Here is a 19,609-nt window from a genome sequence, read left to right as displayed (position 1 = left end):
CTGAGGAAGAAGAGCTGCCCTGCCTGTGACTATGCTTTGTGGAACTATCCTGCAGTTGCTGCTTCTGCCAGACTAGGAGGGCAAAGACTGGACTTTGTGTGCCTTCTATCTTGTGAAGATCTCCAAGGGCTTGATTTAGAGCTTGTTTGAAGTCTCAGGGACAGCAAAGACTTCTCTCTGCCAGCACCTGGAGTCTCTTGAGAGTCTCCTACTCTGCCCTGTGGTGCCCATCCGGTTCCTGGGACCCTGAAAGGAGAATCTGGCAGCCTAAGAGGAAGAAATCCACGCACAGAACGCTGTGTCGGGAAAAGATCGACGCAACTCTGATCTGCAGCTGAAAAATCGACACGCCGGCGGCGTCGCAGGTTGAAATCGACACTCGCCTGTAACGTGACCTAAAAATCGATGCACGGAGCTGGAGAAATGACGCGCAGCATTGCTGACGGAGGCTGGGAGATCGCAAGCCGCGATGTTTGGTTTTCGGATCATTGTGCAGCTGGATTTCGGACGCAAGTACCGCTGGGCAGGTAAAAACAATGCAAGGCCTGCCCGGACCCGAGAGTGCTGACCGGATCAACGCATCGCTCTCCTGCGGAGAGAAGAAACGACACTCCCGACCCGACGAAAGGAGAAACAACGCAAGGTCTCGCTCGTGAGTGGAATCGATGCATCACAAGGGCTTTTTAACGCACACTCGCCCGTGCGGGGTTATTTCTGACACACCAAGGTACATTTCCACCCTAACATTGTTAGTGTGTGTTTAAAACTACATGAAGGCTTTTTTTGCTTTTTAATTGATAACTTGACTTGTGTATTGTGGATTTTTGTTGTTTTGGTCTTGTTTTGTTTAGATAAATATTCTCTATTTTTCTAAACCTGTGTTGTGTAATTTTGTAGTGTTTTTATTAAGTTACTCTGTGTGTTGGTACAAATACTTTACACCCAGCACTCTGAAGTTAAGCCTACTGCTCGTGCCAAGCTACCAAGAAGGTAAGCAGGGGTTAGCGGAGGGTAATTCTCTTTTACCCTGACTAGAGTGAGGGTCCTTGCTTGGACAGGTGGTAACCTGACTGCCAACCAAAGACCCCATTTCTAACAGTAATGGTGCATGATGTTGCATAATGTTGTAGTAATGTATATTGTTTAATATGTATAATTGACAAGATACAATTGTTGAATTCTCTTGCTTATGAGGACTAACAAAGTTTTAAAGGAAGAGTAATATTTGACCGGCCAGTTAAAGTTAAATTGTAAAAGTGTTCAGAAATATGAGAAATTATGGAGACTCCCTTTGAGCACATGCAAAAAACCTTTCCAAACGATCAGAGAAAATTACAAAAACATTGCCAGGAGTGGTTTAAAGCCACTTCGAAATATGCATATTCCTGGCCAAAAAAGGGACATTTGACAATAAAATATTAGAGAATTTTAGAAGTAAATATACAGGAGCCAAACTGCAGAAGTGAGAAGCCGCCTTATAGGGAGTGTCTTCTTATAAGTCTAAGGACTCTTCAAAAGTTGATACCCCTAGTACTCCATCTGCTCTCCCGCTCCATATGATGCCATGAGTATTTCTGTCAAGGCACTTGGCATTTAGAGAAAGAGAGCAGGATATGCTCTCTACAGTTTGAAAACCTCAAGAGACAGAGCTTGAGCGGTTGTGGTTTCATGGAACATATGGCCAGCCAGACCCCAGGATGGGATATTGTGAGGCTGTGGGAGGATTGATACCACATAATAGACCAGCACAGCAGATGAGTGTATAATCAGTTCTGCACAGCACAGATTTCACCCCTAGTGAGATAGTCACTGAGGGAGAAAATAGTTGGTACAGTGTTATACCTTATGTGGATAATTTGGTAGAATGGACTGAAAGATTAGTTGACAGATGAGTCCACGGCCACAAGAAGTGTCCATTGATCCATGCGATATGGTGAGTGCTGAGGATTGCATTCTTAATGGTGAGGGAGAGCCTGACTGTGATTATCCCTAGATGTGGAAATGTTTGTGCGTGTGGCAAAAACATGCCAGACATCACAATCCACAACATCCTGCCATTCCCGTATATCAGATGCCCCTGATACACAAGGTCCTGGGGTACCCATTATGTTCTCTGGCCACAAATGGACAAGGTGAATCTCAAGAAATTGTTACTGCCGCTTACAGAGGGAGCAGGGAAATGGATTAGAGCTTTTGAAAAGAAAACTTTAGGTATCACCCTGCCTAGAGGATAGAGGATGCTCCCAGTCAGGGGATGACACATTATAAAGGCAGCTATCTATAGGTAAGCCAGTGATGCCACAGGCTTTGCTTATGATAGCCAGCTGTTGATCAGTTGCATTTACCAACCCACATTTCAAGAGATCATTTGTCTATGCAAGTACACAAAGAATGGTCTGTTCCCAATTTGCATGATAAGCTTAATTCACAATTGTATTGTCTGTCAACAATTCTCTCACAATCCTAAATTGAAACTGATAAATTCTACCATTTCACAGCCACAAAGCCCTTTTAAAGCTCTTTATATTGACTTTGTGGATATGCTAGTTAGGTAGGTGCAATAAGTATTGGTATGTTATAGTTGTAGTTTGTTCTTTTTCTCGATGGATTAAAACAGGACCATGCATCCATTGTGATGCTAACTCAGCTGCCACATTTCTGATTCATGAGGTGCATCCACCATGGGGAATTCCAGAAGGGATAAGATCTGAGAATGACAAACACTTTGTTAATACAATCTTCACACATCTTGCGACAATATGAGGGATAAAACAAACTATCCTCTGTTTATCATCCCCAAAGTAATGGTATTGATGAGCGCCTAAATGGCTTACTGAAGAGTAAAATCAGAAAGCTATGTGCTACATTGCACAAGAAATGGTTGTATTGCCTACCATTGGTACTCTTTTCCCGTAGGAACACGCCTAGTTCTGAACATCACCTGACACCCCATCAGACAGTGACAGGGAGACACGTGAACGTACAAATCCCTGCACTAGAAGTAATATAGAGGGAGAAAGCTCAGCGGAATTGGTAAACGATGAAATGCACGTTTACCTTAATGAATTAATCAAGGCTGCTAAGTTTATTTCTAAACAGCTAACCAAAGGGAAGGAGAATCGCGCCACAGCTGAGGTTGACCTCCTAGTCGTGCACATAGGAGATTCTGTCTGTATTTATAATTTTGTTCGGGCATGGTGACAGTTTTGGTTCGACTGACCTTACTTGGTGACAACGGTGACCTCCACCCCCCTGTGGTAAATAATTTAAAATACCTCTGAATTTGCCTTGTAAGTTAAATAATAATAAAAAAAGGAAAGAGACGGGGTCCGAGATGTAGAGAATAATCAGGATTTATTCAATAACTCGAGTTAAGGGAGAGCTCCTTCACCAAGCGGGTTAGGGAGTAGTCTGTCTTACTTCGCGCAGCATAGAGCTTTTATACATTTTTCTACTACATGCAAACAAATGGCAGAGGTTCAATCATTTTCCACTAGTTAGGTATAAAAACATTTGTATGCCTCAGGGGAGAGGAGTGGGAGATTGCTTACAAACAAAAATGTGCAAACAGCTGAAGCGTATAATAGTGTGTAGTAAATGGCAGGTATGACCTTGTTCCAATTGCAGGTTATTCCGTGGAAATTAGTTTTTCTCAAAATTGGCTTAACCGCAGGTATGTGGCCGGTCTGGTATTCGGCCTTAGGCATATTGCATGATGTAGCTGCTTTCAAGCTGCATCTTTTTCTGCCTATTTCCTCTGCGACAGAGTGTTTAAAACACTCACAAAATGGATGCCATATTCAATATGGTTGTCCTGATGTCAAATGAACAGTGGTTGCACGAAGGGTGAGAAACAATTTTTCCACATTCCCTCCTTGCACCAGAGTGCAACCATTGTCCTCTATTTCGATGGCCATAAGATCATCAATATGATCTTGGAGCATAATCTTAACATTTTCTTTTTTCTGGATGTGTGGTTTAGGAATGCACATGGTAGCACACAATCCACAGAGTGGCGGGCCGCACTGGATGCACAGGCAGCATCCCATTAATGTAAACAATGCTATGCCAATAGCAGAAATCAATTTCCAGCCCCATATGGAGACTAGTCCCCAAAACCATCCTGACCAGGTCCAGTTGCCAGGATCCTGGTGTAAGCTGGACGCAATTTTGTGCAATCTAGAAATAGCCTCATAGACAGAGGGGGCATTATCGGGTATGAAAACACAGCAGCTCGACCCGATAATTTTACATGCTCCACCCCTCTCTGCTAGTATGACATCAAGAACAAGACGATTTTGAAGCGCTACCATTCTGATAGCGGATTGTTCCTGTGTCAAATTTCCCAGAGCGGCTATAGTCTGATTTACAACTGCTTCTACTGTTCGAGTAAGCCTACGGATAAGCTTACTATTCTGAATCGGTCCAATAAAGAAGAAGAAACCTCTATTGAAGTCTGTATACTGTTCCAGGGTAGTCTCTGTTTGGTCTATCCCCGAAGTATCTATAGATCTCTTATGCCTCTCATTAGGGAGTAGGCGATCCTTATGATACATCGGCGGGGCAAGAAAAACGGGAGGCAATAGGAAAGATATATAGCATCTTCCTCCCCATCCGAGGGGAAGACGTATATAGGCTATCTCTCCATAGACAAAATATGTATGTCTAGACGCTGGAAACGTTGATTGGCCTTTATCCTCGAAACTCACAGTAATATTACATTCACTGTGTCCTACCTGGATTATACCAGTCTTCTGGACACACAGCTGTCCTTTCATTTTGGAAACAGATATGGAGGTTGGTCCGCCTTTCTTTTTAGGCTTGGTATTTACCAATTTGGAAGACCAATACTCCTGTTTATACTCTTCACTTTCGAATATAGTCCCCTTAGCCTGTGGTATTCCATTATCGTCGGGATAACAGACTTGATTAAGGACGGTATTCAGATCTCCCCATGGCCACCCATTCTTACATATCCGAGCATCTCCTTCAGGGCATGCGGAATTGGAGGTATTGTACGCTGTTATTAAGGCAAACCAAGCCTCACAGGTACCATTATATGAAAATGGAAAAGGTACCAATGGCATCCCTCCGTCATTCTGATGAGGGGGGGATCTGTCCGCATATCCAGCAATCGGTAGTATTGGCAACCTGGTGAGTATAGTGTAACATCCGTACAAAGGAGTTATTTTGCATAGCTAATCTGTGGGCCCGTTCATGAGGCGTAAGATCATAATAGGTATGTTCTTGTGTACTGTTGGGTGAGAATATAGGGAGTTGACTAGATGGAAAAATTAAATGTAAAACCCAACCTAAACACATTGCTGCTGCCAGAAACAACATTAACATCATTATACAAAAATTGCTTTCCGCACACATTTTCTTTCTATATTTGTCTCTCAACATCTTCTGCTTCACTGTCTCCATCGTCATTTTTGTCAGGTACACTTCTCAGAGCCCCTGCCGTTTCACCAACAAGTAGAGCTTGTTTGGACTTAATTGACCTGGGCTCGAGTAGATGGCCTGAGTTTAGATCTATAAGTCTGATGGAGACTTTCTTCTGTGGGTAATGTCAATTGTTCTGCGGTCTGTTGTGTCTGAAGTGGCGATGTCTGTCCACTTTTTTCCTTGGGAAAATGTTTCTTACAATGACTGGCATGGAGCCATCCCTTACGACCTTCAACTTTTACAGCTGTCCTGGTAACCAGTAGAACGAGCTTCGGTTCCTTCCATCGAGGCTCAAGAGGTGTTGTTCGATCAAAATTACGAATATAAACCCAATCGCCTGGTTTGATCTGGTGCTCTTTGGGCTCAGTATTATCAGGAAATGCGGCTGCAACCTGTGAACGACAAGATTGAAGTGCAGACATCAAGGAAGCCAGGTAATCAGTCAGTACAGGCATTTCAATATCTGTTATAGACTTAGCTCGAGGTATCCCCCATATGTTAGGTGGTCTTCCAAAAACTATCTCGTACAGTGCTAATCCTATCCTGGAATGGGGGACCATTCTCATATAGAACAGTGCTACAGGTAAAGCAGTTATCCAATCAACTCCCTTTTCAGCACATATCTTTGCCATCTTGTTTTTTAAAGTCTGGTTATGTCGCTCAACCAGGCCTGCTGCCTGTGGATGACGCACACAGTGAAATTTCCACTGGTATCCCAACAGGAGCGATATCTTTTTCATTAATTCAGACGAGAATGGTTGACCATTATCAGAATATATAACTCGGGGCAGACCGAACCTAGGGAAATACTCCTTAATCAATTGTTTAGCTGTAGTGCTGGCAGTATAGTCAGGTACAGGATAAGCTTCGGTCCATCGTGTTAATGTACATACTTCTACGAGTACATACTTCTGTCCTCTGCACCATTCCATTTGTATATAGTCCATCTGTATAACTTCAAAAGGGTGTTCAGGAGGATGAAATCCTCCTGCCCCTACTGTTGTGCCTTTTCCAATATTATACTGACAACATATCATACATGTTTGGACTCTTTGTTTGGCTGCTGCCCTAAGATGTTTATTGTCCCATATATGTTGTATTGCGTCTAGCATAGCTTTTTCCCCAAGGTGGGCTGGTCCATGTATTGTGTCTATAATAATCTGCACCATGGCATCGGGAAGATACCATACTGCTTTATGTGATGTCATCCATCCTTGATCAGTTAGTATCCCTCCTTCCTCTTTCCATTTTTCTTTTTCCTCATTTGTGGCGTGACTCTGTATGTCTTGGATGTCCATAGTTATATCTCGTGTGACCTGCATATGCATAAATTCGGGACCGTGATGCAGCGTACTCTCTACGTCTTTCTGTGTCCTGTCTTGAGCTGTTTGATCTGCTAATGCATTTCCTAATATAACATGATCTGTCCCCTTTGTGTGTGCTTTGCATTTTATTATAGCTATTTGTTCTGGTAGATGTATATCATCTAACAATTGTGTTATCAAGTCTGCATGTTGTATTTTTGATCCATGCGATGTCATGAATCCTCTTTCTCTCCATAATGTTCCAAAATTGTGTACTACTCCAAAAGCGTACTGTGAATCAGTATAAATATATATATTTTTTCCTTTACCCAATCGACAGGCCCTGCTCAATGCTATCAACTCGGCCGCTTGTGCTGAGAGAATGGGTATCTGTTTACTTTCTAAAATTTGAGTATTTGTGGTAACAGCATAGGCGGCCCTTATCTCCCCCTTTTCTGTTCTTTTACAGGAACCATCCACGTAAATATTTTCTTCTGCATCTGGTAATGGAGTGTCTTTTAAATCTGTTCGTGGTTTTGTCACTTGTTCAATCACTTCCATACAATCATGTACCTCATCTATGTTCTCGTGAATGGGTAAGAGTGTGGCAGGGTTCAGGGTATTGCATCTTAAGATCTGTATGTGAGGTTGAAAAAGTGTCAGTTCATACCCTGACAGTCTTGCTATTGTTAGATGTTGTGTCTGTGTTCTGTTAAGCAATAGTTCTACTGCATGGGGGACTCGTACTATCAAAGGGTGTCCCAATAGTATAGCATCGCTTTGTCTAATAGCTTGAGCTGTTGCTGCTACAGCCTTCAGGCATGCGGGTAGAGCTTGTGCTGTCTTTGTTTTCCAGCTTGCTCTTGTGTCAGAACCGATAGAGCAGTCCCATTCTTTTCAGTGACGAATAGTGTAAAATATTTATGATAATCAGGGGTGGCCAACACCGGGGCCTGACACATCGCCTCTTTCAATGTTTTGAAAGCGAGCGTGTGTTCCTCTGTCCAGGGAAGCTGGGAAAACGCGCTGGCTTCTAATGTCGTCAATTTTACAAGTGCTTTTGATATTAGTGCAAATTGTGGTATCCATTGTCTGCAGTAGGACGTTAGTCCTATGAATTCGCGTACCTGTCTCTGTGTTTTTGGCTGTGGTATATTTTGTATCAATTGTATTCTCTCCTTTGTTAGCTGCCTTCCCTCCTTTGACAGCAAGTGCCCTAAGTAGGTCACTTGCTGTTGACAGAATTGCAATTTCTTTGGCGACACTTTGTGGCCATTTTCAGCCAAGAATGTTAATACCAATAATGAAGCTTCTACACATGACTGCTTAGATCTGGCCGTAATGAGTATATCATCGACATGCTGCAGAAGGGCTGTTTGATCAGGCATTTGTATAGTGTCTAGCTGTCTTTTTAGGGCTTGGCTATAGATGCTCGGGCTGTCAGTAAATCCTTGAGGAGCTCGGGTAAACCGGAAACTCCTTCCGGATAATGAGAACCCAAACAAATATTGACTGTCTTCATGTATTGGTACACTGAAAAACGCGTTTTTGAGATCGATAACGGTAAAATGTGCGGCTTCACAATCAATTGTTGTTAAAAGGGTAGATATGTCTGGTACGACAGGATGTTGTGCCACAACACATTTATTTAATTCCCGTAAGTCTACCACAAGTCTATAGTTGATATTTTCTCCTTGTTGTACTCTCTTTGCCACAGGTAATACAGGTGAATTCACGGTATTTGATGGTACTTCGATCACCACTCCACTAGTGATGAGGTCCTCTATAATGGAGGTAAGGTCTTTCTCAGCTTGTGGAGGCATTTTATATTGACGGAGTCGTGGTAGCATGGCTCCCTCCTTTAAAATGATCTTGTGGGGCGTAATGACCATCCGCCCGACCGATGTGGGACTGGTGGCCCACAACTCGGCTGGGAGGTGGGCCAATCGAGGATCCAAATCTCTGACTGTATAATGGCCCTTGAAATCTCGAAGGAACAGACGCACATCCTGGGGGGAGCACACTATTATGGCTCCTAATTCTTTCAATTGTTTTATTCCTAATAGATTCTTGGGGCAAGCATCAGTCAAGAGAAGATCTGTCGTAGTGGTAAGGGGGCCAATTTGTAAGGGTAGTGGCTCTGATGTATTACTCGTAATGGGTTGACCAGAGAAACCCAGCGAAATATTTTTATTTCCAGAAAGTGGAGCTTGTGGGAGCTCATTATGATCTATCGTTGTCTTACTTGCCCCTGTATCCAATAGGAATTTCTTGTCTTGTCCCAGGAGGTGAACGTCTACATATGGACCAGTTTGGTCCACAGGTATAGGAATAAGGGGCAATTTATCCTCAACCCCCCCTGGGCAGCCTCATAAAAAACTGGGGAAATCGGCATATCCAGTATTTTCATCAGATATGTACATTTGCGTTGTGTTTGGTATTCCCTGATTCTGTTCTTGGGGCGTTCCTTCTTGAGGTCTGTACTGATCTCGAGGATCATGTATTCTGGGTGCAGTTTTCCCAGTGGCCACATTATGTTTTAGAATTGGGCACGTAACGTTCCGTTGTAAATCTTTAACATAATGTCCTGGTTTTTTACAATAGTTACAAACACCTTTAGAATTATTAACCTTTCTTTGTACCTGAGGTTGTGGCCCTGATTTGGGCATCATTGTTTGTGCCACTAGTGCTCTTAACTTAGTCTCCTTTACCCTAACCTTTTCGCTTTCTTCTTCCCCCCTTATCCTGTTTTGGTGGTATTGTAATATTCGTAGGACTTAGGAGGGACTTTGTGCTTGCCAGGAGCTCTCTACCTTCTGAACTCTTTCCCTTAACTTCGGGAGGCTGTTTTCCACCAATTTGGATACAAAAAGATGTGCATATGAATCACTTTCTAATTTAAGACCACTATTGGCAGTGAAACATTTCTCTAATCTCGTATAATAATCCCCTATATCTTCACCTGGCTTTTGTTTACAGGCGGAGATAGCATCCCAATCCTCTTTCCTTGTGGTAAGAAGTTGTGGCAACACTTTAAGAATGAGGGTTGGTGCTAATTTCACATCATCTGGTATGTCAGCTCCAGCTGTCCTGGCGTTGTCATTTGTCTCTAAGGCGGCCCAATTCAAATTAGCGTTATCCACTAACCAGTCTTGTCCCCTTAATTTCTCATAAATACCTGGGGGCAGCACATTTTTTAGTATAATTGTTAGATCTGTTCAGGTATATATTCCCATAGTAAGGACGTCTGTGAGTTCCGTAAAAAACCCAACAGGATCCTTAGAATGCGGTGGTACCATTTCTTTCATTTTCATTATTTCTAATTTAGTAAGAGGTGTATACACAAAAACTTTCTGCAATTCATTTGCGGCGTTTACTCTAGGATGGACCTCTCTGAGAGGGTATTGTCGATACATTTCTTTCTCCCCATAATCAGTATGGCGGGCCCGAAGGAGTGTCCTAGCCACTTCATCATGATATTCCTGTCTTGCATCTAAAAATATGTTAAGGAAGTGTGCAGGATCTTGCAAGAAGGCCAAGGAAGTACATTTGGATAACAAGTTTTCAAGGGCTGATTGATGGGGTCTGAAAACTCTATTCAGTGTCATCAAGTGTTGTGTCATGTACAGACTTGCTAACCTACGCTGGGTGAGGGGTAAACTAGAGTATAACTGGGCTATAATGTCCGAATTATAAATCTTCGGTTGTGAAGTCCATAGGGTAGCAGTACGGACCAGTTCTTGTTCCTCGGCTGTCAATGGAGGTTCTTGTTCAAAGAACCAGTCGAGAGCTTCCTCAGTTTCCTCATATAACGCGAGTAGGGGAGCAAACCTATCCCCTAGGGGTGGTACGCATCGTACAGGGTGCTGCTTACTGATTTTCCTCTCTGGAGTTACCGTTCCTTCTTTAAATTTATGTCTATGTTCCCTCATGAGATCTAATAATTTGTTTAATTTGGAATCCACTCCTTCTCCCTTATCCCCCCCCCTTCCTCTTCCTCCGCCACCTCTTCCATTAAATCTTCTAATTTCGCCAGATTTCTTAATCTCTTAAATTGGAAGTATCGAGCAAATAGATATAACATGAAGGTATATATATACATTTGTTGTTTTCTGTTTCTTTCTTTCAGGGCATCTTGGTAGGGAGTAGAGTCGCCCCCTCTTAACATGAATTCTAGCATACCATTGATATTACTTTGTACAGCGGGGATCTTTTATATTTTTTTCCAAATGGCAACTAGTCTTTTTCCCTCGTCCCCTAAGGCGGGGTATATCGCGGATAAGGGATCGTGTGGGCACTGTCCTTCTGGTTCTCCCCCTCCCGCTTCGTCCTTCTTATCCTTTTCTGCTATAGAGAAAAATCTCACGGCTTCGGAGAGATCCTCAACAGTTTCAGGAGAAACCAATGGTGGTAGATTATGTACAGGTAAGAGTGGTCTTGTATTGGTAGAATATGGGGGTGGCACATCTAATAAGTCTATAAGCGCCGAATCATCAGGGGGCATAGGTGCACTGGGAAGGAGAGGATTCTTTTTTGATTTATCGGGGCAGGAATTTTCACAACTTGGCAGTACGGGGTATAAACCTGTAACATTTCCTTGACTTTCCCTTATCATCTGCTCGAGAACTACCTCTTTTCCTTTCTCTTGTAGTTCCTCCTGCCTATTTTTTCCTGACATTCTCTGGGCTTTCTCAACTTTTCCTTGCGCTTTCTCTTGCCTCCGTTGGGCTTCTTTCCTCCACCATTCTATGGCCTCTAACTGGCCCTGTCTTGCTTTTCTCCTGAACAACTGTTCCTCTACTTTGAGGACATTTTCTATATCAAAAGTCCCCATACTTGGCCATTTGAATCGTTCCGTTAATTGACTAGTATATTCTACCCATAGGTCCAAAAATACAATGGCGGGCATACCATGTTTGTTATACTTGAACCTAGCTGGAGTGTCCTTGGGTGGGAGTGCAATCGCCCTCTCTAACAATTTTTTCTCTTTTGCCCGATACTTGAATTTAGTAAATAATAACATTCTTAATATATATCTGTACCGTTTCTGTTTAAACAGAAAACGTCTTGATACTTTTCAGCAGTACTCACCGAAAAGCAAACTCGTTATTCTTCGATCGAATCCAGACGCTGCGCGTTTTGAGGGATCTCGGACGTCTCGGACTCCTCTTCTCCTCGTTGTCGCACTCGGGTATGGACTTTCCGCGTCTCTCACCGCCTCATGTGTATGCCGGGCGCTGGTCCGCCCCTAGGTCTCCGAGGGAGTTCGGCGGGAAATCCCCACCGGGTGCACCTAAAGTCCGTCGCGAAAAAGTAGGGGAAAAACCCGCAACCGGCAAAACCGGCACGTGTAGAGAAGGGAAAATCCCTGTTCGGGCACCAAAATGTGGTAAATAATTTAAAATACCTCTGAATTTGCCTTGTAAGTTAAATAATAATAAAAAAAGGAAAGAGACGGGGTCCGAGATGTAGAGAATAATCAGGATTTATTCAATAACTCGAGTTAAGGGAGAGCTCCTTCACCAAGCGGGTTAGGGAGTAGTCTGTCTTACTTCGCGCAGCATAGAGCTTTTATACATTTTTCTACTACATGCAAACAAATGGCAGAGGTTCAATCATTTTCCACTAGTTAGGTATAAAAACATTTGTATGCCTCAGGGGAGAGGAGTGGGAGATTGCTTACAAACAAAAATGTGCAAACAGCTGAAGCGTATAATAGTGTGTAGTAAATGGCAGGTATGACCTTGTTCCAATTGCAGGTTATTCCGTGGAAATTAGTTTTTCTCAAAATTGGCTTAACCGCAGGTATGTGGCCGGTCTGGTATTCGGCCTTAGGCATATTGCACGATGTAGCTGCTTTCCAGCTGCATCTTTTTCTGCCTATTTCCTCTGCGACGGAGTGTTTAAAACACTCACAAAATGGATGCCATATTCAATATGGTTGTCCTGATGTCAAATGAACAGTGGTTGCACGAAGGGTGAGAAACTATTTTTCCACACCCCCACCACCACTGCCCTCAAGGTAGACGACAGGTTCCACCTTTCTGATGTTTCCAGTTAGGATACCAACACAAGTAGTAGATCCTCAGGGCAACATATATCATCTAGTGCTAAGTGTAGGCCAAATTTTAGATCCAGTAGTTGAAATATCAGCTAGAGAGGGGCAGGTTATGAGAAATGTGAAAACATAGCGCCACAACAGACAACAGTAGAAAGCGTCACACAATGTATATGTGGGGAAAGAACAGGGAAGGTCAAAAACCCATGCTAAAGAGAGAGAGCAATGAAGAGTTCACTTGAAAGTAGAATGCATGACCTACAAGGTTGTAGTTGAAGGAAAACCTTTGTGTGGCAAGCTTGAAGAAATGTATGGCTTTAGCACACAGGTACATATTCCGTTGTCCTAGTCAAACAAGAATGTGATTGAAGGTGAATTGAAGAATAGGAGCAGGAAGGAGATTGAATTAGCCATAGGGTTCACAAAATCTGATAAGATCTTGGGAGCAAAACAATAAAACACATATACAAATACACATGTATTCAGGCATAGAGAATAGTTAGATTGTTAGGCATTGTTAGACCTGCAATAAAGGATGTGTAGTGAATTAGGTTAAAGGTTAGGGTTATAGTATCAGAGGTGGCATGATGTTATTTCTATAACTAATGTATAACTGTAATGATTCACAGTTTGTATTTTGTAATAAAGTATTGTCTGACTTTGTATGAAAGAAGCTGCCTGTGAAGCAGCAGATTGAGACTGGCTGTTACTTGTGTGGATTTGCCACTCTCCCATTCGTGACAGTAAAGAGCTGTCTTTACATTGTCAAGAGGAGTCTGTCTTTTTCTGTATTCTTAAGTTACCCTGCAACACAGGAAGATTGGGCAACCTTCTTTCATAGGGCCTGGACCTGCCCAAGGATTGCCCACAATTGGGACACAATAAACATCACTTTAAGCAGAATAGTGGCATACCCTCTGATCCTTGACCCTAAGCATTTCATACTGGCGATGGAGCAGGATAGGGTGGAAGGTGAGGGCATTTGCCACCTTGTGGCAATGGGCCTACTGGTGGCAAAGCATGACATTGCCAGACACTGAACTGCACCTGATTCACCAGGGTTTGAAGAATGGACACTTGGAATGGGCATTTGTGTCCAAGTTGGTCTAACAGTACACAAAGCATGTAGCTGCCCACACAAGTATCATAGGATATGGGATGTATGGTGGAACCACTGTGGTTGAACCACATGAAAAGGTGCAGTGGCAAGGACCTCTGATATGAGGCCGTTCTATGTAACTATGTGATGATTTCTGTATTTTATCACTGTTGGCTGTGATGTAGTAGTGCTGTTCAGATTACCAACATGAGTGTATCTGCAGGCACATACAGCATTCAAGAAGAGAAACCCCAAAGGTAAGAGATGTAGATGAGAAGAGTGTTGTATTTTATAATGAAGATAATCGAAAGAATTGTGTATAGGACTTAAACTGGATTCAAATGACAAACATTTGACAGATAATTGATAAAACTAAAGAATAATAAATCTTTGCTCCATCCGTGCTCAAGATACTCACAACCAAAGTAGGCAAAATATGAGGGTTCAAACAATAAACTGTTCTAAAGCAAGCAGTGATTTCCAGAGTGCACAAAGTACGGAAGGTATCTCCCTGAAGACAAATTGGCAAATTATTTAAGTCCGATATGATTGAACCATTTGAGGCCTCAGAGCGGTTCTACCCAACGGTAACAGATGAAAAAGTAGGTCAATTCAAGAAAATGAGGGCACACTGATTCACCTGCCCCGACGTTTAATACTGAAGATGTGTGGACAAGAGTACCCAAAGCTGAATGGTTTTCTATACCTGCCGTTTGTCAGTATGCCACCAAGTGGATTGGGATGCAAAACCATGCTGTGTGACATATTTAGTTTGAATGCATGCACTATGGGAAAAATAAACAAGAACATCATCAGATATTTTGGAGAGCTTTGAACCTTATTTTAGAAACAGGCTTCAAGTTAAGTCAAAATCTAAAATAAAAAAAACAAGCAACAAGCCTATTAAAAGGACACATTGAACATGTATGGCTCAATACCAAAGGCAGAGTGGTGAGGTGAACAACAATGCTGTACTACCAGAAAGCAAGGAGCAATGTTGATCTCTCTTAAGCTTCATTTAGCATTAAGCCAAGTTTATTACCAGGTTTTCAAACGCGACTGCCCCTTTAAGGAATTTGCTAACAAAGATGGAAAGAATGTATGGTTGCATGACCTTCAAGAGATATTTCAATTTTTTTAAAGAGATACTGTGCAAAAGTTGCCAGATTATGATGTAAAGAGGCAATCAATATTGGCAGCGGAGCTAGTATAACAATTGTCTAAGGAATTTCATGAGGGGTTTTTAAACTTCAGGAATATCACTGCTATAGGATGCATAAAAGGATAGAGGGAATGTAGTAAGAGATTATTATTCATTGTACATTAGAAACGAAAAGATTCATATGCTGAAAGTGGTGAATGGTTATGATTTGTCAATGATGATTGTGGTGGTTTTGAATAAGTGGTTTATAGAAGTGCCACCAAAGGTGGCTGTATAGGTAGTTGAGGAACCGAAGAATGTGATATCGTACGTACTCAAAAGAAACAGCAAAAGTTTTGAAGATAGGCAACCAGTGCTTAATTTGTGCTTGTTGTTTCCGGTGCAGAGCACCGGCACCTATCTTTGAGGGCCGGCGCTTATTTTTCTACCTCAAGCATTTACTGCGAGCAAAAGGCACATATGGGAAAGACGGAGGAAGAAAAAAACGAAAAAGCGTAATGAAAGGAGAAAGCAGAAAGCTGCAAGAGTGAGCTGAAGGGCTGGGAGAGACTGTAAATGGATTAAAGAGGACCCAGATGGATTCAGGATTACGCTGCCTCAGTATTCCGTGCTCACACATTTAATTGCAGGAGCCGAGTGTTTAAGACGAGGGCTTTGAGCACCGGCCCCTCTTTATTTACAAATTAAGCACTGTAGTCAACTAGTTGTGGTGGTAAGTGGTGAGGTGTGTATGTGTGTTAGGGCGGAGGCTATCTGGTTGGGCTACTGGAAGGTGATGGAATTGGACGTGATCATCATTTGGGAAGAAATGTGACAAAGATGAGGATTAGGGGACAGACTTCGTGGCTCGTCTGCACGGATAGCTAGAACAAATGGGGTAACGTTGCACAGATTATGCAAATAGTGGTAAGGTGAATTAAACAATGATACCTCATTTGCACACAGTGAAAGGGACAATCCTGGTATCAAAGTATAGCTGTGGACGCGATTGGCTGTTTAACACACTGGATAATAGAGGAAGGCTTGAACTTTCGTGGTGAATGTTTTCCTGAAATGGAATGTATTCATAGAATCAAAACTTAGGTGGAACTCTGTCTGATTTGTGTAGTAAAGTGGTACCAAGGCGTGACAATCAGAAATAATACGTTTGGCCATTCAAGTACTGTTCTACGTGTTTCTGAAAAAAAGTCCCAGTTTTTGGTGGCTTGCGACTAGTGAGCGCAAAAATACAATTTGACAGATTGTGCAAGGACACCCGAAAAGCATTCAGCAAATTCAATATATATATATATTTTTAAACACTTTTATAGTACATTCCTCTTCAAAGAGAAGCTAGTGAAATATAAAAACAGGCGATCAAATATTGGATATAACAACGAAAATCTAGACCATTATACAAACTATTCAATATCTAATAATCTAGAAAAGCTAAGTTTTAAGCCTTTTCCAGAATGCCAAATGAGCAAAAAATGCAAAATGTACTACATGGATGCACTGCTGACACGCGCCTATACATATATATATATATATATATATATATATATATATATATATATATATATATATATATATATATATATATATATGAAAAGGAACGTAGTTTTACAACTGCTACAGAATACTATGCCTCCTTTTAACTTACGGCAATGCAATGTGAAGTCCAGAGTGCAATTTCACTCACCGTCAATAGAAGTCACTGTGTACCTTCTAATACTTGCAATAAGCTGCAGGCATTTTATGTTTATTTTAGCAGTTTTACAATAGAAGCTATCGGAGAGCTGTACACGAGCATCAGTTACATTGCACATGGTCAATTTATTTTAGTTAGACATGGGGAGATGAAGTGATTTGCTCAGAATCACAGGCCAAGTCTGGACTTGGTCCCCCAGTTCCAAAGTTCACAACTCTGACCATAATGCCAAACCCTCTCCCCCATGGGTGAACTTTAAATTAACAAATACATGGGTCACATATATTGTAACTGAGCTGTATTCGAGAATGCTGTTAAAGTTGAGAGGTCTAGTCATGCCTCAAATTCACTTTCAGTTTTAGTGCATTTTCTTGTTTCTCTGCAGTCAAGTTAAAATGTGTGCTTCAGCATTTTGTAAAATACTCTTAATTCAAGCTGTTTTGCTATAATATGTTCCTAATGCTCCTGGATGAAGGAAAAGAGCTCTACTGTATCTTTACAAGGTCACTTCCTCTGGCTAGTGCAGGTTGTGCATGGAATTTTAAATGTGCCTTTGTTTACTCTTATTTAGTATAACGCAGGATTATTAATTAATATTAGAGCAGAAGTATTTTTCCATGTGATGTATTTTCTGTTTTATTATTGGATATAGTGATGTATCATTTGTTTTATACTATGCTGGCAGTGCGATTTCTCTGTGAGGAAAACTACATAACATGCTCATTTTGAAATATTTCCCAGAATCTTCCCTTTTACTTAAAGGGCAGACTTCACATTAGTCTGTTTGTTGACTCACTACTTAGAGATTTTTCAGAACCTTTTCATGCCCTTAAACTGAACAGTCCCTAGGACAATTTGCTCTTTGACTCGTGAGTAGCCATGTGCTATACTGTATTTGGTTTTGGCTATTATTTAGAATATGGCTGTTTCTGTTACACCACGCTAACTCCTATGCATTTGCATTTTGAAATATATTTGCATTTTTATTGGAACAGACTATTTCTATCTTTGGAAATGGTTCAAAATGTTAAATAAATCTACATGGTTTTGACTTTGAACGTTGTCTGGTGTAAGTGATTTGACTTGGTTTATCTATTCCACCATCATAGTCCTTTGGGACCTCCATAAGGCCCCTGATCCTGAAACTGGATGCTAAATGTAGGAAGCTGGCTCTTTCTATGGTATACAAAACTGAGGTATACCGTGCAAAGAGTCCAGGGGTTCCCTTATGGGTAGGCCAGTGGCTTGTTCTAGCAATCGCAAGGTGCTCTTTTAGGGGGTAGTGTGGTTAAACAGCCTTAGGCTTATCAGAAAGTAGTGTTTAGACATATGGAGTAGGACAAGTCAATAAATGACACACAAGACACAAGGAGGAGATCCACACTAAAATAACAAGTATCTTTGTATATATTTAGGCACTAGAATCAATACGATCAGATAAGTATGTTTTTGCAGTAGAAATTCTTAGTTTTGAAAAATCGAATGCAATTTTCTGAATCTGCAATGTTAACCTATTGAGGAAAAACATATACATCAAACAGGGACTCAGCAGTGACTTACAGCACCAGTGTTCCAGATTTCAGGTGAGTATGGGCCAGGGGCCTAGGTCACACAAACAGGTCACCTTGGGCATCTCTCTGGGGAGGCCAGGTGCAGAGGTGCCATTCAGAGACAGGTGCCCTGCCGAAGTCAATGGGGATCGGTTTGGTCAGAAAGGGACTGCAGGCAGAGACTGGAGGACCAGTCTGGGTGAACAAACAAGAGGGTTCAAGACTTGCAATGCTTGGAGACGTGAAGAGACCTTCGGTCCTCTTCTCTTGAGGCCTGGGCAACTGGGTGCAGAGGTGTCCTTAGGGATCAGGTTGCTGTCACCTGTGCGGTCACGATAGAAAGGGCCTGCATAATGAGGCTGCAGGTGCGGACTGGGCAGCCAGTCCAACCAAGTCAAGAAGTGGGCTTAGGTCTCATGATGCTGGGGGACATACAGACACCCTTGGTCCTCGATCCAGAGCAGCCAGATGCAGGGGTGTCCTGAGGGGTTGGGTCTGTCTCCAGGTCACTCGTGGTGGATGGCGGGTCTGCACAAAGAGGCTGCAGGTATTGTCGGAAAGATCACAGTGAGACGACACAAGGTGGACTTGGTCTCCGGAGGGTCTGACTCTGGCTAGGAGGCACAGGTGCAGTTGTGTTTTTAGGTGTCATGTTTTGATGGTCCGGAGTCCTCTCAGTTATTCTTTAGGTGCTTGCAAGATGCAGGGAAGCAGCTCCGCCACTCCACTGGGGCTCCTGGTGCAGGGGTGAAGGCTTGCAGTCTTTCCAGGCTTCTGGAGGCACAAGCAGCTGCAGGGCAAGGCGTCTTTGTCACAGTTGTCGAAGTCGGCTGACACCAAGTCAGTCAGCGGTATTCAGTTCTTACCTTTTGCATCTTTGGAGTGTCCGCTTTCTGTCTTCCGGTCAACATGATCTGGTTTTCTGGTGCCAAAGGCTCCCCTAAATTCTGAATATAGGGTTAGGGGATTTAGGGGAGTGTAGGGTAGTATCCAACGGGCTACTTACCCCCGGGGTCACTATGCCCCCTTTTATGACCACTTCCTGTGGGACGTGGGCATAACCCTATCACAGAGTTCCTAATTATGCCATCACCAAGATGGCAGATTTCTAAATTTCGTGTCGGCTTGAGATGATTTATACCAAACGAACGAGTTACTTACCTTCGGTAACGACTTTTCTGGTGGATACATTAGCTACCTGTGGATTCCTCACCTCATGAATACTCCCATGGCGCCAGCATTCGACGGAAATCTTCTTACTAGTCTCTGCACGTCGACGAGGACGTCACTGTCTCGCA

The 19,609-nt window shown here is 42.5% G+C and overlaps 1 long non-coding RNA gene across 1 annotated transcript in view; it reads left to right on the top strand.

Annotated features, from left to right (window-relative positions):
• Positions 1–19,609, top strand: part of LOC138259218 (uncharacterized) — a 143,391-nt gene that overhangs the window by 9,548 nt on the left and 114,234 nt on the right. Inside the window, exon 2 of the long non-coding RNA XR_011198674.1 lies at positions 8,470–8,546. This is a non-coding gene — a long non-coding RNA (uncharacterized lncRNA). The remainder of the gene's footprint in view (positions 1–8,469; positions 8,547–19,609) is intronic.

The sequence above is a fragment of the Pleurodeles waltl genome, chromosome 9, assembly GCF_031143425.1.
Source record: "Pleurodeles waltl isolate 20211129_DDA chromosome 9, aPleWal1.hap1.20221129, whole genome shotgun sequence".
NCBI lineage: Eukaryota > Metazoa > Chordata > Amphibia > Caudata > Salamandridae > Pleurodeles > Pleurodeles waltl.
The sequence above is the reverse complement of the archived record's forward strand: the minus strand, read 5'-3'. Positions and strand labels throughout refer to the sequence as shown.